Below are 14375 nucleotides of genomic sequence, written 5' to 3'. Positions count from 1 at the left end.
ATTCTTTCCACTCTGGAGCCTCACAATCTAATGTATGAGACGTCACACACAAAACCAAGTTCCCACTTTGCCTCTTGTCTCTCTTACCGCTATTTATATGCAATTTGTACTGGCAAGCTTGTTATTTGAAGAAATGAGTCCATTTCTCAGCAAAATCTACAGCTGGTGTAGATTGGCGCTTCTCCAGGGCTTCATCCCACACAGATCCACTGTACACAGAGGGAGTGGCCTTCTCCTGATGGCGTGGAGACCGGTGATCGCAGCAGGGCTACTCTGTCCCTCCGGCCTTATTCAGAGCTTGTCTAAGAAGTCCCACGCAGCCATGAACTGTTTATTCCTTAAGAGCCTTCAAGAAAGGACTGATTTGCCTGGGACTGCTGTGGTAATCCTATTATTTGCCACAAAATCAAGTTAACTCCAACAAAGTATTATAAAGATTTATTTACTTTATTTTCCACATTAACTAGAGCTGAATTGAGGGGCAACCCAGCCAGAGAGCTGTCCCAAACACCAATCTAAAAGGGGAGCCAGGAAACACCTACTACTACAACCTTGCCAAGATGTGGTAAGATGGAAGAAATGTGTATTGACCTGACTACTTTTAGAATACTGTATATGCATGGAAGGAACACCAAGTGTTTCCTAGAAAGGAGTGAAAGAATCAAAGGGACACCTGCCTTTTAAGGAGGTAGGAAGGGTTGGCCCCAGGGTTTTTGCTTTGCTGGATGAAATTTGCAAATTTGGATCCAGAGCTGAATTGCTCTGGACTAGAGAGAAGAGGTAGAGCACTCTTAGAAAAGAGCACTCTGATTCCATTCTCTCTGAAGGAATGATAAATTATTCCCTTGTCCAGAGTAGCCACCAGTCTTGGTATAGCCCTGGAGGGAGAGCCTCATGTGGACATGTGCTGTACCTGTTTTTTCCAGAACTGTTCACTAGGCATCTCGCTCAGTGCCAGCCAGAGCACTCACCCTGGAGGCATGCCATGGCTCTCCTCCAGGGGGCGCTATTCGCAGAGTGTGTAGCCTCTGTGTTCGGCCTCAGAGATGGTGCACTACCTTTAGGGCTATATACAGGGGCCTCTGAGACTTGTTGGTTGACCTACTGAATGAAAGAATGACATATAGATGGAGGAGGCATTAACTTTTTCCCAACTCTTTTTTCTTCCACATCCACTTCATTGCCTTCATTTAGTCTCATGCTTTCTTAATTTGACTCGAGGAGGGCTGGACCGCTCTTTCTACCTCTAGTCTCTCTGTGTTAATTCATTCTTTTCACTCAGTAGGGGTAGACTCTCTCTAGCAAGACCAAAGGCTGCCATTTCCTTTCTTAAAAGCCTCTGGTGGCTTTTCATTGCCAGCAGAAAGGCCAAAATTCTTGGCATGGAAAATAAGACCATTCGTGAGTGGTCCCAGGTTGAGGAGTCCAGTATCGTCTCTTCCCATGTCCTCCTTTTCTCGCTCTGTGCTCCCGCCATTGCTGGTGGTCAGATTCACTCTCTGCTTTCTCATCTGAGGCTGCTGCACATTTGACTCCTTCTACCCTGGATAACATTTTTCCCTTTTCCAATATTGGTATGGATTTTCCACATGGAGTATATCTTTTTTTTTTTTTTTTTAAGGAGAAAAATATGTAGCTTTATTTATATAAATTTTACCAAGAAAACAAGTAGCTAAACATGTAGTGAAACAAAAAAATATAGAAAGCCTACAGCTGGCTCAACGTTCACAGAAAATTTAAAATATCTTTTAAATTATAGCCTATATAAAACAAAAGTGAACACTTTAACTATATATCTGGCCAGATTAAACAAACAAACAAAAAGTCATTGTATTAATACTAACAGAATACGAAATATACAGGCATCTACTATTATGTTTACAAGGAGACATTAAGGGCATAGAAAAAACACACATGATATAATGATGAGGGAAAGAAGCAGGCCACAAAGTTATGCAAAATTTCACAGAGGAAGATTTGAAGGAATTATACTAAATTATGGGTAATCACATTATGATATTCTTTTTTTCTGCACCTTAAAAACTTTCTCTACCTCAGTAGTATTTAACTGTGAAATGCATTTTGTCAGAAAAAAAAGAAAAAAATGTAAAGTGCTAGCAGAACAGAAACCATAAAAGGAAGCCCCATTTTTACTCTTTTAAATTGTTATGGACTGCTTCCCCTTTTGCTCAAGATGGAGTAACAGGGATGAGATTTATTCTTCCATCTGAAACAAACAAAAAAATTGCACAATAGTTGTAGAAATTGTCCAGACTGTGCTGCAGGAAGGGGGAATTCCGCAAGAGCCAGTGGTTTCCTATAGTTGAGGCAATGGTGCTCGGAGTCGGGGAAAGCCAAGGCAGCTAGAGGTTTTAGGGCAAAGTACCAGAGAGAAGAGAGCCACAGAGAGAGAGAGAACTACGGGGATGTCCAGAAGGTCCTGCTCAGGTCTTCAGCTGAGAACTGATCAGTGTGTATGTGCACACAAACAAAGGCCAGGGAAAACCACTGGACAAGAACTGAGGGAACGTCTTCAGAGTTTACACAGGGCCAGTTGCTCTTCCCACCAGCCAGAATGGAAAACCTCAAGATTCACGGGTGTCAAGTAGAATACTCAGAAATGTTTGTGCCTCAGTAGCAGGGCAAGATAAGCACCAGACTAAACCCTGCTCTTGTCTCTTTAGGCATAAGACCCAAAAGAATTAAAACTGTTGCCATGTAACCTAGCCACAATCCAGACAAAGGTCAAAAATTTTAATTTAAAGGAATTTTTAAAAAATTTATTTTATTTATTTATTTATTTTGGTGGGTGGGGTGGGGGGAGTGAAGTAGAAAAGGATAGCTTCATTGCTTTGCCAGGCAAAGGGGAACACACCGGGCTTCTGCTTCAAAAAACTGTGTGTCCTGACCCTAGAGGATTTGCAGGGTTTTATAACAGTGGTTCAAAGGTGGAGTCTCTGACAGGATTAGGCTGTGTGCAGGCCTTGCATCTAGTATAACTTTAAAAATAAATAGTTTTGCCAAATTATTATAGATTTTTTTCATAAACTTTTAATTTTAGAATAGTTGCAGATTTACTGAAAAGTTGCAGATAGTAGAGAGTTCCCATAAACTACACACTCAGTTTCCACTATTATTAACATCTTGTGATAGCATGATGCATTTATCACAACTAATTAACCAATACTGATACTTTATTATTTTTTTCTTTTTTTATTGCAGTATAGTTAATTTACAATGTTGTGTTAGTTTCAAGTGTACAGCATAGTGATTCGGGTATATATATTCTTTTTCAGATTCTTTTCCATTATATTCAATATAAGATATTGAGTATAGTTCCCTGTGCTATACAACAGGCCTTTGTTGTTTACCTGTCTTATACATAGAAGTGTGGATATGCTAATTCTAACCTCCTAATTTCTCTCTCCCTCCCCACCCACCTTTGGTAATCATAAGTTTGTTTTCTATGTCTGTGAGTCTATTTCTTTTCATAAATAAGTCTATTTGATGATCCCTTATTATTAACTAAAGTCCATACTTTATTCAGATTTCTTTAGTTCTTACTAATGTCTTTTTTCTATTCCAACATCCTCTCCAGGATATCATTTTACTATTAAATAATGATATCTCCTGAGGCTCCTCTTGGTTATGACAGTTTCATAAACTTTCCTCAGTTTTGATGGCCTTGACAGGTTTGAGGACCACTGGTCAGGTATTTTGTACGATGCCCATCTACTAGAATTTCTCTGGTGTTTTTTCACGGTTACACCAGAGTTGTGAATTTGGGGGAGGAAGATCACAGAGTGCCACTCTCATTACATGATGTTAAGAATAAATGCTATCCACATGTCTGTTCATATCAAATCACTGTTAATGTTCACCTTGCTCACCTGACTGGGGCAGGGTTTGCCAGGTTTCTCTCTGTAAAGTTACTCCGCACATTCTCCGCACTGTAATCTTTGGAAGGAAATCACTACATGCAACTCATATCCAAGGGGCTGGGACATTCTGCTCCACCTCCTTGAGTAGGAGGCATCTACAGAAATTATCAGTTTAGATTTTTTAAAACATTTTGTTCTCTTGGATACCTATTTTTGCTCACGGGTTTCTAATAACCAGTTTGGCTTATTCTCAGTGGATTGTTTTCACTTCAGATAGTCCAGAATTAGGATAAAAGGTACATATATGGTTCCGTTTTTTTATTTCCTTTCTAAGGCCTAGCTTCTAAATTGGAAAGACTTGTTACATTTTAAATTTATAATGTATAGCCTTTAATCTTTGCAGATAATAAAGGATACCATCTATTCTTTAGAAAAAGAAGCAAAAGACTTGAAATGCTAATGATTCAGGTTAGCAGAAAGTGAAAATTATGGATAAACTGGACAATTGTTGTTTTACACATATCTGCCTAGGGAGAGGTAGTAGAAGAATTCTGATCAATTAAGAAAAAATCATTTATTTTTAAAGTTGCACAAATACTTCCTGACCATCCAAGGGCAATTCAATGCACTTTCAAGAATTTGTTCTTATATTGCCCAAGTCCCATTCCAGTACATGTTGTTACTTATGTATCATGATCTAGAACAGAAAGCAGTGACTTTCCTTTATGAGTGCCTGCACTGTATGTTCTTCAGTTAATATACTTTACTAAAATAATTTGCCACTATTATCAGATTCAGACAGAGTATTCTGTTCTTGAATTGGCTTGTCTTTAGAGTAGACACCCCTTGGGAAAACATTTGTGTTTGTAAAAGCTTTGTGTTTGAAAAACAGTAAAAACTACCACCAGAAAAGAATCTTATTTTAGCCTACCATAAAAATCAGCTTGAAAAAATGCAGCAAAGTGCAAAAAGGAGTAACTAGTTCATCACTACTTGTTTCCCTAAATTCAACTATTTTTTTTCCTCAAGCTAACTTATGTGTAGATAAGACCTTAATCTAGATCCTTTTAGATTTACAGTAAAGTTTCTTTCCCTAAGTACTTCCAATAACTAAACAGTTAAGGCATGGTTCAAATGGCCTGAATCTGATCCCTGGAATCTCCCTAAAAGTGCTTTCCCTGGGACAGAATTTCCCTGAGAAAATAAAAGAACAAAAGAAATGAAGTCAAACTTTATTTTGGAATTTCTGTATTGGTAAGGAAAGGGAGCTGTTAATTACAGAAAATAAGTCCAAGTTGAATTCTCTAAAGCAGAACTGCATGGTACTTGTAAATTTAAAATACAGAAAGCAAGCAAGCCATTGGCAGTAGAATGAGTGATTTGGAAGCTTCACATTAGTCATTTTATTTGATTTTGAAGTGGCCAACTATAAGAGGTATACTATGTCTGCCCAATTATTTCTTTATATTCTGAACATGTGACAGTGGATATGTCTCAAGCATGCATGACATGGGAGCCAACACCACCAGAATTATGTGAGCACCTGCTAACCATTCTTCCCAGCAAGTAGAGTCACTTTGGAAAGCTGTACACATCTGTATGGATTGATATGAAGGGAACCACAGCTGCTATATTTACAAAACAGTATTCAAAATAAGATCTATTTTTTGGTAAAATATAGAGCTATAGCATAAATGTCTGTATATGCCCAAAAAAGTCTGGAAAGATATGTACACTAAAATGCTACCAGTGCTGAATAGTAAGAATGTAAACAATTCTTATTTTCCTTTTGTACTTTATTACAGATTCTGAATTTTTCTAATAGTACTTTTTTAAAACTTTTTTTCAAAAAAAGATATACATAAACACACTTCTTCTCTTTCCTGCTGGAATTTCATTTCTTTTTTAAAGTCATATTTCTCTTAACACTCTACAAGTGCAACACTATCATACCCGTCACTATTTGCAACTAAGTTGAAGGCATTCAGGCTCTTTGGGGAAAAAAAAAAAAACATATTGATGATATGATATCTAATGGTGACAAGGATCAGTTGGAGGCTACATAGAAAAAAATTAAAATTCCATTTGGTTTTTTTTCCTAAAAGAATTTTTAAAGGCCCTTTAAGGTTTATATAATAATCTGGCTATACATGAAATTGTTGTACTTACAGTATCTGTTATCGTTGGTGCTCATAAACATAACTTGATTTCTTTCCAACAGAAAGAAAAGTATGCAGTGTTCTCCAGCTAATTCACATAACTAAACGCCTCGAAATCTCCTGGAACTGATAAAGTTTATCAGAAGCCCTCTTGTAGGAATGAGGGGAAGCTTACGCATTTGACAGGCATAAGTTCTCATATTCAGAGTATTTTTTTTAATTTGTAAAATAGAGTGGCTTCTGGCAACAAAACTTTAATATGCACTGACTTTGATGATGCTTGAGAAAGGACACCGGCAGTCACAAGAGAAAAATACGCTCTTCATATGCCCTTGACTGCTTCTTCTTTGGGCACTGGCCATTCCCTGAGTCCGGTGCACAGATGCAGGAGGGTTGGGCACGCACGAAGCTGGGGGGAGGGGGGGAGGGGGGGAGGGTGGTCGGGGAGACAACCACATAACCAACCAGAGTCAGTTGGGCAATGTTTCAGACAATCTGAAAAATTCATTGAATGCAGAAAACCAGAATACAGGGATTGAGAACCACAATACAGGTTCTAGCACAGTGATTCAACATGTAGAGTGCGAAGAAATCACCCAAAGGAGCTAGACTGTGCCCAAGAATTTGCATTTTTAATAAGCTCACAGGTATTGTTGATGCTGCTGGTCTGTGGGTCACGCTTTGAGAATAAACAGAGTCAGGTGCCTTGAGCACTTATTGATTACACAACAGCAAGCCAGCAAATGTGCTACTCCCTCCCAGCTCAGTCAACTCTGTGAAATGGGGTCATAATCGTCCCTTACAACAGTGCTGTTGTAAGGATTAAATGAGAGATGTCATTTAAGGCTCTTGGCAAAACACTCAATAAAGGTCATCTATTATTATTAATATTAACATGGTTTTGGTAGTTTATCTAACCCCACAAAGCAGTTGGGGAAACTGAGTCTCCAAGAGATTGAGTGACTGTCACATGGTCCCCAAGCCAATGACCAGTGAAGCTGGGATGTGGACCCTGGGCTTTTGGGTGCTCTCAAACCAGACGGGTATGCCTGGGGATATCTTGCAGATGTTGAACATTTTCAGCCAGTCTCAAACCCACGATCCTCAGGTTGGAAATAATATAGAAACAAGCCTCCAACGGACACGAGCATCTAATAAAGCTGGCTAACAACAACCTTGCACTGCTACTGCCAAATTGGAAGAGAACATACTGTACTAGGTTATCAAAACGGGAAACCAAGGTCGTGCTGAATGAGGAAACTGTTGGTGGCCCTAATAACTGAGGTGCTGGCATTGCCCCTATTTCTGGAGAAGGCAAGGAGTCTGGCTGACGTTAAACACATCCCTTAACCCCCAGAAACATGTAAGGGGGGCAATTCACAGTCACAATCTAAGCCTCCAACAGGACACTTGGGATAACAGAAGGTTATTGTCAGAGCTTTGCCTGCCTTTGGCCTGCTGAGAAAGAAAGAATTCCTTAACTTTGCCTTTAATAAAGTGCACAATTATGCATTTTTTAGAAGAACAGAACAAAGCTCCTTTCCCCAGCCAATAGAATGTGATGTGCTTTTCAATAAAGCTGCTGAGAAGGGCAATAAATCCTAGCCTGGTTGTAATACTACATCCAAGCTGAAAAACAAGGAATAAGATGCTCTTGTCAAATCTCCAACCAGCTTTCTGCTTTGGGAAATTGGGACATTACAGAGAAACAGAGATCCTTAGAACATTTTCTTCAAGGCAGATCTGGATGAAAGATTATTAAGAATAACTGCAGAACATTCAGGAGATTCCAGTAATCTTTACATAAGATCAGAAAATTGCTTTGAATTTTACTGGATTGACTATTTCCTTCCTAGAATTCTGATGAGGACTCATTAGATTAATATATATAAAGAACTTAATACAGACCCTAGCACATAGTGAGTGCTCTATAAGTGTTTGCTGTTATAGTAATAATTAGGAATTATTACGAACATTTGGTATTACTGTAAAGTCACAGGTTTGCAGGCTGGTTCAGCTCTCTGTGACTCTCGTGACTATGTGAGGTAAACAAATTTGCTCCCTCAATGGGCTAAAATAGAGAAAGAAAGAGAATGATTGAGGGGCAAATAAATATTTTGACAATGAAAGTTTTATTAAACATGGAAACAATCCTTTTTACAAAAACTTGAATTTAGTGTTTTGGGGTGGGGGAGTGGTTGTTTAGTTTAGTTTAGTTTTCATGGGTTAACATATCCTGTAGAGAAACATTCAGGACTTTTCAAAACCACAGCTGAAAGATTTTAAGCTGAGATAGTCAGAACATGCACACAAACACACAAATAGGAAGCATTCTGTCTTTTTTTCTCACTTCCTAGTTCATCAAAATCAGATTCGTTAATAGTGAGATAATGATCTCACAGAATATTTGTCTACCATATTTATTTCACTAATTGTAATTTTTTGTTTTATGATTTTTTAAGTATTTTATTTATTTATTTATTTATTTATTTATTTATTATTTTTTTGCTGTGCCGGGTCTAAGTTGCAGCTCATTGTAGCACGCGAGATCTTTAGTTGCAGCCATGCAGACTCTTAGTTGCAGCATGTGGACTTCTTAGTTGCAGCATGCATGAGGGATCTAGTTCCCCAACCAGGGGTTGAACCCGGTCCCCCTGCATTGGGAGCTCAGAGTCTTACCCACTGGACCACTAGGGAAGTCCCACTAACTGTAATTTTTTAATGTGTCCTGACATCTTACTGAGTTCTGAATGACCATTTGTATTATTATTTTTGAACTGGACAGTTCCACCTATTCATGGTACTGGGGCCCAAATGCACGTATTTTAATACAGTGTTGGAAATATAAAATTATGCAGCTATTCATGAGGGTAGCATAAATACGATTCCGGGCAAGTCAAAAAGTTTGCTGATTGAGTTTATCCTCCACCTCAGCTGGCTCCTACTGACCCAAAACACACTCTCCTCCATGGCCCAAACAGCCCCCTAACTTTCTACAAGGGGTGACTCTGAAACTGAAGCATTAGGTAGGATTGTGGTTAAATGTTTTGTTTAATCGTAACTTAGATGACATAATTTCATACAGTAATAAGTGGAAGTCAAGAGAAAGGTGGGGCAGGACTTCCCTGGTGGTCCAGCGGTTGGGACGTGGCCATTTCACTGCAGTGGGCTGGGTTCAATCCCTGGTCAGGGAACTAAGATCCCCCAAGCCCTGCAGCGTGGCCAAAAGAGGGAGAGAGAGGGAGAGACACGGGGGAAGGGTGCCAAGATTTAATGTTAAGTACTGCCCCTGGAAAAGAAGTCCACATTAGATAAACTTGTTCTGTGCTCTCTATCACACTTCTTTGACGGCAAATTTATTTCTTAGACCAACATGTTCTATTAGTGGACGATGTCTAGACACCTTTCCTATTCCACTCTGCTGAAGAGGCAAGCACCTTGTGTTTTGAAGCCTGCTGACTGGCTATATCAGGTACAAAGTGTTATTGAATTAATCTAACTCTCAATGCTGCTTTCCCCAGCAAGAAAAACTGAGGAAATCAAAGCAGCAGCAGGTTATGCAGGCAAATACTTATTTAGCTGTCATTAGCTCTTGGTGGGAGTCCTAATTCTACCACTAAGGGCAAAAGAAGGCAGCGTTAGTTCGCAACTTCATCTTCTGAATTCTTATTAACAAAAAGGAATTTTTATTAGAGCTTAGGAGATAGTGATATAGCTGTGATCACTAGAATGCTTTCCTTACAGGATACAATAAAGAATTTCTCAAATAGAAAAATACAGTGTAATCTTCATCTACAAGTAGAATTATGTCCTTCACAGCAGAATTCAAGCAGATCAGCTAGCTAATTCTGGTCCAAATCACAGTGATTCATTACATAAAAATTCACGAAAGGGACAAATTTGCTTTCTCTAGAAGGCTTCCAGGCCATCTGTCTCAAAGCTCCACTAATCGTTTTGTATTCATCAAAACATTTAAAACCAAGAATGCCCTAAACTCTGAAAGACCAGTGGCTGGGCAGTGATGTGGTGCCACCTAGCTTCCCTCCTGAGGGATGCTTAGCCATCACTAGATGTTCTTAAGTGCCTGGAGAAGCTAGACTGGGTTCAGAAATGTACTAAGGCTTTATGGGGCAGAAATAAAGGAGAAATTTTCTCCTTTCATAACCATGCAAAGACAACTGACCATCAGAGATGGGCCCCAGACTTAGGCAAGATCTGCAGTCTAGAAGTCCCAACACCCTATCTAGCCTTTCCCCACCCCATCACCCCTACATTCTGCAGGAGAAGAATATGGATTGTAGCATGCACAGTGCTTATGGTGATGACCACCCACATCACGCATTTCGCTTAACACCTCAACATATGCCATCAATATTCCCACCTTGTTATAAATGCTTTCCCCAGCCTAAAGTCTGCTCCCCCTTAATTCTCCCTTTCAAATCCTTCCAGTTCTTCAAGTCCCACTTCTTTTATGCAGCCTTCCCTAACTACACCAAACTCCAATAATAATTTCATCTCTGAGTTACATTGTGTCTTCAGTTCTTCAACGTGTCTTTCGTTACTCTGCACGCACTTCCTTACCTGTTCCAGTCACGTACCTGGATCTGCCTACTCATCCTTCAACACTCAGCTCTGATCTCTATGCTGTTATGACCACACACACTTCCTCCTTCAGACAAACTCAGATGCTGCCTCCTTGGTGTACATAGCTCTGTTAGGGAACTCATTTTTTTTTTCCTCGTCTTCTGCTTTAAAATAATCATTGATACACTGCTGTTGAGTTAATACATGGCTGAAAGAATGAAATAAAGCCTTTTAATTACTTCATGTGTACTAGTCATTTTCTCCAACTAGTCTACATTTCTTGGGGAAAGACTTTATCTTTCCATTGCTATAATCCTGAACGCAATGATTGATCCCTGCCTAATCCCCTCTGACCTTCTCAAAAATAAAAGCAAACCCCCTGATTTCCCTCGTGAATTGACTTTCCCACTCTCTGAAACAAGCAGTCTCCTCTTTCCTCACATCAATACTCGCATTCTCATTCCCGACTAAAGACTTTGCTTCTTTTATTTTTAATTTCATTGAAGTATAGTTGATTTACAATGTTGTGCTAATTTCTGCTGTACAGCAAAGTGACTCAGTTATATATATATATATTTTTTCATATTATTTTTCATTATGGTTTTGAATATTGAATATAGTTCCCTGTGCTATACAGTAGAACCTTGTTGTTTATGCATCCTATATATAATAGTATGCATCTGTTAATCCCAAACTCCCAGTCCTTCTCTCCCCTACTCTCTCTTCCCCTTGGCAACCACAAGTCTCTCCTCCACATCTCTGAGAAAAGACTTTGCTTCTTATTTCACTGAAAAGTAGAAGCAGTCAGGGTTTCTGGCAGCACAGTTGACCAGAAACTGTAAAACCTGCCTTCTACATAGTATCTAAAAATGCTTGATAAAGTATTTTTTAAAACCCTTTGCAAATCATTGGTGAAATCGCAGGAAAATTGGGGAAATAAGCTGAGGAAAGAAATAAAATGGGAGAGAAATGAAGCACACAAGGCATGCGAGGCATGTACCTTTGGCTTCACTGCTCAGGAGGGACTGAAGATAAAGCCTGTGGTGGCCCACAGCATGGGAGCAGCTGGGAGTCTGTCCACAGAAATCTAAGACATGGGCTATTCTCAACACATTAGACAGAGTGATCCTTTTAAAGTGTCATTCAACTGCTCACAATCCTCCAATGACTCCTTATTTCCTTGAGAGTAGAATCCCAGGCCCTTCAAGGCTCTGCGTGAACTCCCTCTTGTTTCTCTCCCTCTCTTCCTTCACTCCAGCCACACTGGCCTTCTTCCTCTTCCTTATGCTATCGATATCCCGGATATAAATAGCCATACTATTGTCTACATTGGGTCCTTAACTCTTTCTATTTCCCTTTTCAGTTCCCTAAACTTCACATAACGTATCCCTCACTTCACTCAGTTCAACGCTCAACATAACATCCCCAGAAAGGCCTTCCCTGATAGCATTATAAAAAAACATAGGCCCCTCACCTTTCATTCTCCATCCTCTTAACCCAGCTGTATCTTGCTTCACAGTGCTGTCATTGCCTGAAATTACACTTCAAATTCTTATTAAGTACTTATTACCTGTCTTCCCCATGAATGTGAACTTTTTGAGGGAAGAGATTTTCTCTTGCTCATTTAGATCAATAAACCAATCCTAGACTGGGCCGGAAGAGGGGAGTGCTTTATTCACACGTAACTTTGTCAGAGCAGTAGGGAATTTGGAAGAAAGATGGCACCAAGGGAGGTGTAGTAGTCATTGTGAAATAACTGCTATAATACACAACCCCCGAAATCAGGAGCTTAACACGGTAAAGGTTTATTCCTTGCTTAGATGGAAGTCCTCATGGGTGTTCCTAGTCAGATGGCCCAATGGGTGAGCAGGCACACTCAATCTACGGGCTCTGCTATCCCATAGGACCTGGGAGTCCTCCGCTGGATCCTTTGCATCTGACCAGAAGATAAGAAACTAAGGAGAGCATAAAGTATTATCCAGGAGGCTTTAGGGGTCAGGTCTGGAAGTCCCTTTCACCCACATTCCTTTCATCAGAACTCACAAGGCCGTATCTAACTTTGAGGGAGCCTGGGAAAGCAGTCTACCTGATTTCAGAGGGATGAGGAAGTGGGGTTTGGTGAACACATAGCATAGTAGGGTCTGCACGAAATGTAAGCAGCAGGCAATGCACAGTTACGTACAAAGGATGCGATACCCTGGAATGGTGTTCTAGAGGAAGGGAACAGCAGATGCAAAGGCAAAGAGGTGTGAGAAAATAATAGCCTATTTTAGGAACTTCAGGTTGTAGATATGACTGTATCTATTGTAAATGTACAATGTGAAATGAAAAGGTGTAAGTTTGAAGAAATGGGCAGAATCTAGACCATGAAAGACCCTGTATGCCATGACAAAGGGTTCAGTCTCACCCTGAGGGTGACAGGGAGCCACTGAAGGATATTAAGGCAAGGGTTGGAGAATAATATGATCAAGTGTATATTATTGAACAATCACTCTGATGGCTGTATGCAGGATGAATTTGGGGTAGAGAGAACGGAGGCAAATAATTAGATAGGAAACTATTGCGGAAGTAACAATATAAAAAGAAATGTTGAGGGATGGGACTCAAAACTAAGACAATAGTTACATATTGCTTGTTAAAATTTTTTTTAAAGTCTCATTGTCTTTGATGAGCTAAAGACTCTAACATTATTCCTGGAGCTTAGAAAGCCATCTAATAGAGGTTAGCAACGTCGTATTTTAATTAAATTTCTAATTGGATATTCAATGCTTAGCATTAAAAATTAGAGGTCGTTCTAAATGGATAAAGCCATTTCCAATCAATGCTAAGAGATTACTTGGGGCAGGGAGCAGGAAAGGCAGTGAAACTTTCACTTGAGTGAACTTTCACTTACCTGGACAGCGTGTGTAAGAGGGGGAAAAATTGATGAGCATCTCCTCCCAGTACCCATTGTGACAATACTATTCTAATCAAGGAACAGATGAAAAGGATGGCTTTTTCATCATAAACTATTTTCAACTCTACTAGATAAATTAATATCACACTTCAATTAAATTGTTTCCAGTGTTTCTAGAACCATAACTATTAACATTTTTACATTTTCTTCTTATAATTATAAACTTTTCTATTTTCCCAAATCATTACTGATCCATAATACTAATTCTCTTTTTCTTAATGGGGGAGATCATATTTTTTAATTAAAAAAATTCTTTTCCGCTTTATTGCGTATAATTGACAAATAAAAGTTGTATATATTTAAGGTATACAATGTGATAGTTTGATATATGTATTCATAGTTACCAAAATCAAGTTAATCAACATACTTATCACCTCACATAGTACTGTTTTTATTTATTTGTTTATTTTGGTATGGTGAGAACACTTAAGATCTACTCTATTAGCAAGTTTCAGGTACAAAATACAGAATTATTAACTGGTGACTATGCTGTACATGAGATGTCCCAGAATTTATTCCTCTTATAACTGGTACCCTTTGACCAATATTTCCTCATTTTCCCCACCCTCCATCCCCTGGTAACCACTATTCTCCTCTGGTTCTATGAGTCTGACTTTTTTAGATTTTGCAGATAAGTGAGATTATACAGTCTGACTGTATTTTACTTTACATGTCATCCAGGTTTATTCACATTGTCACAAATGACAGGATTTCTTTTCCTTTATGGCTGAATAATATTCCAACATGTATATATACCACATTTTCTTATTAATTTGTGAACAGACACTTAAGTTG

The sequence above is a fragment of the Hippopotamus amphibius genome, chromosome 1, assembly GCF_030028045.1.
Source record: "Hippopotamus amphibius kiboko isolate mHipAmp2 chromosome 1, mHipAmp2.hap2, whole genome shotgun sequence".
NCBI lineage: Eukaryota > Metazoa > Chordata > Mammalia > Artiodactyla > Hippopotamidae > Hippopotamus > Hippopotamus amphibius.
Note: the sequence above shows the minus strand (reverse complement) of the source record.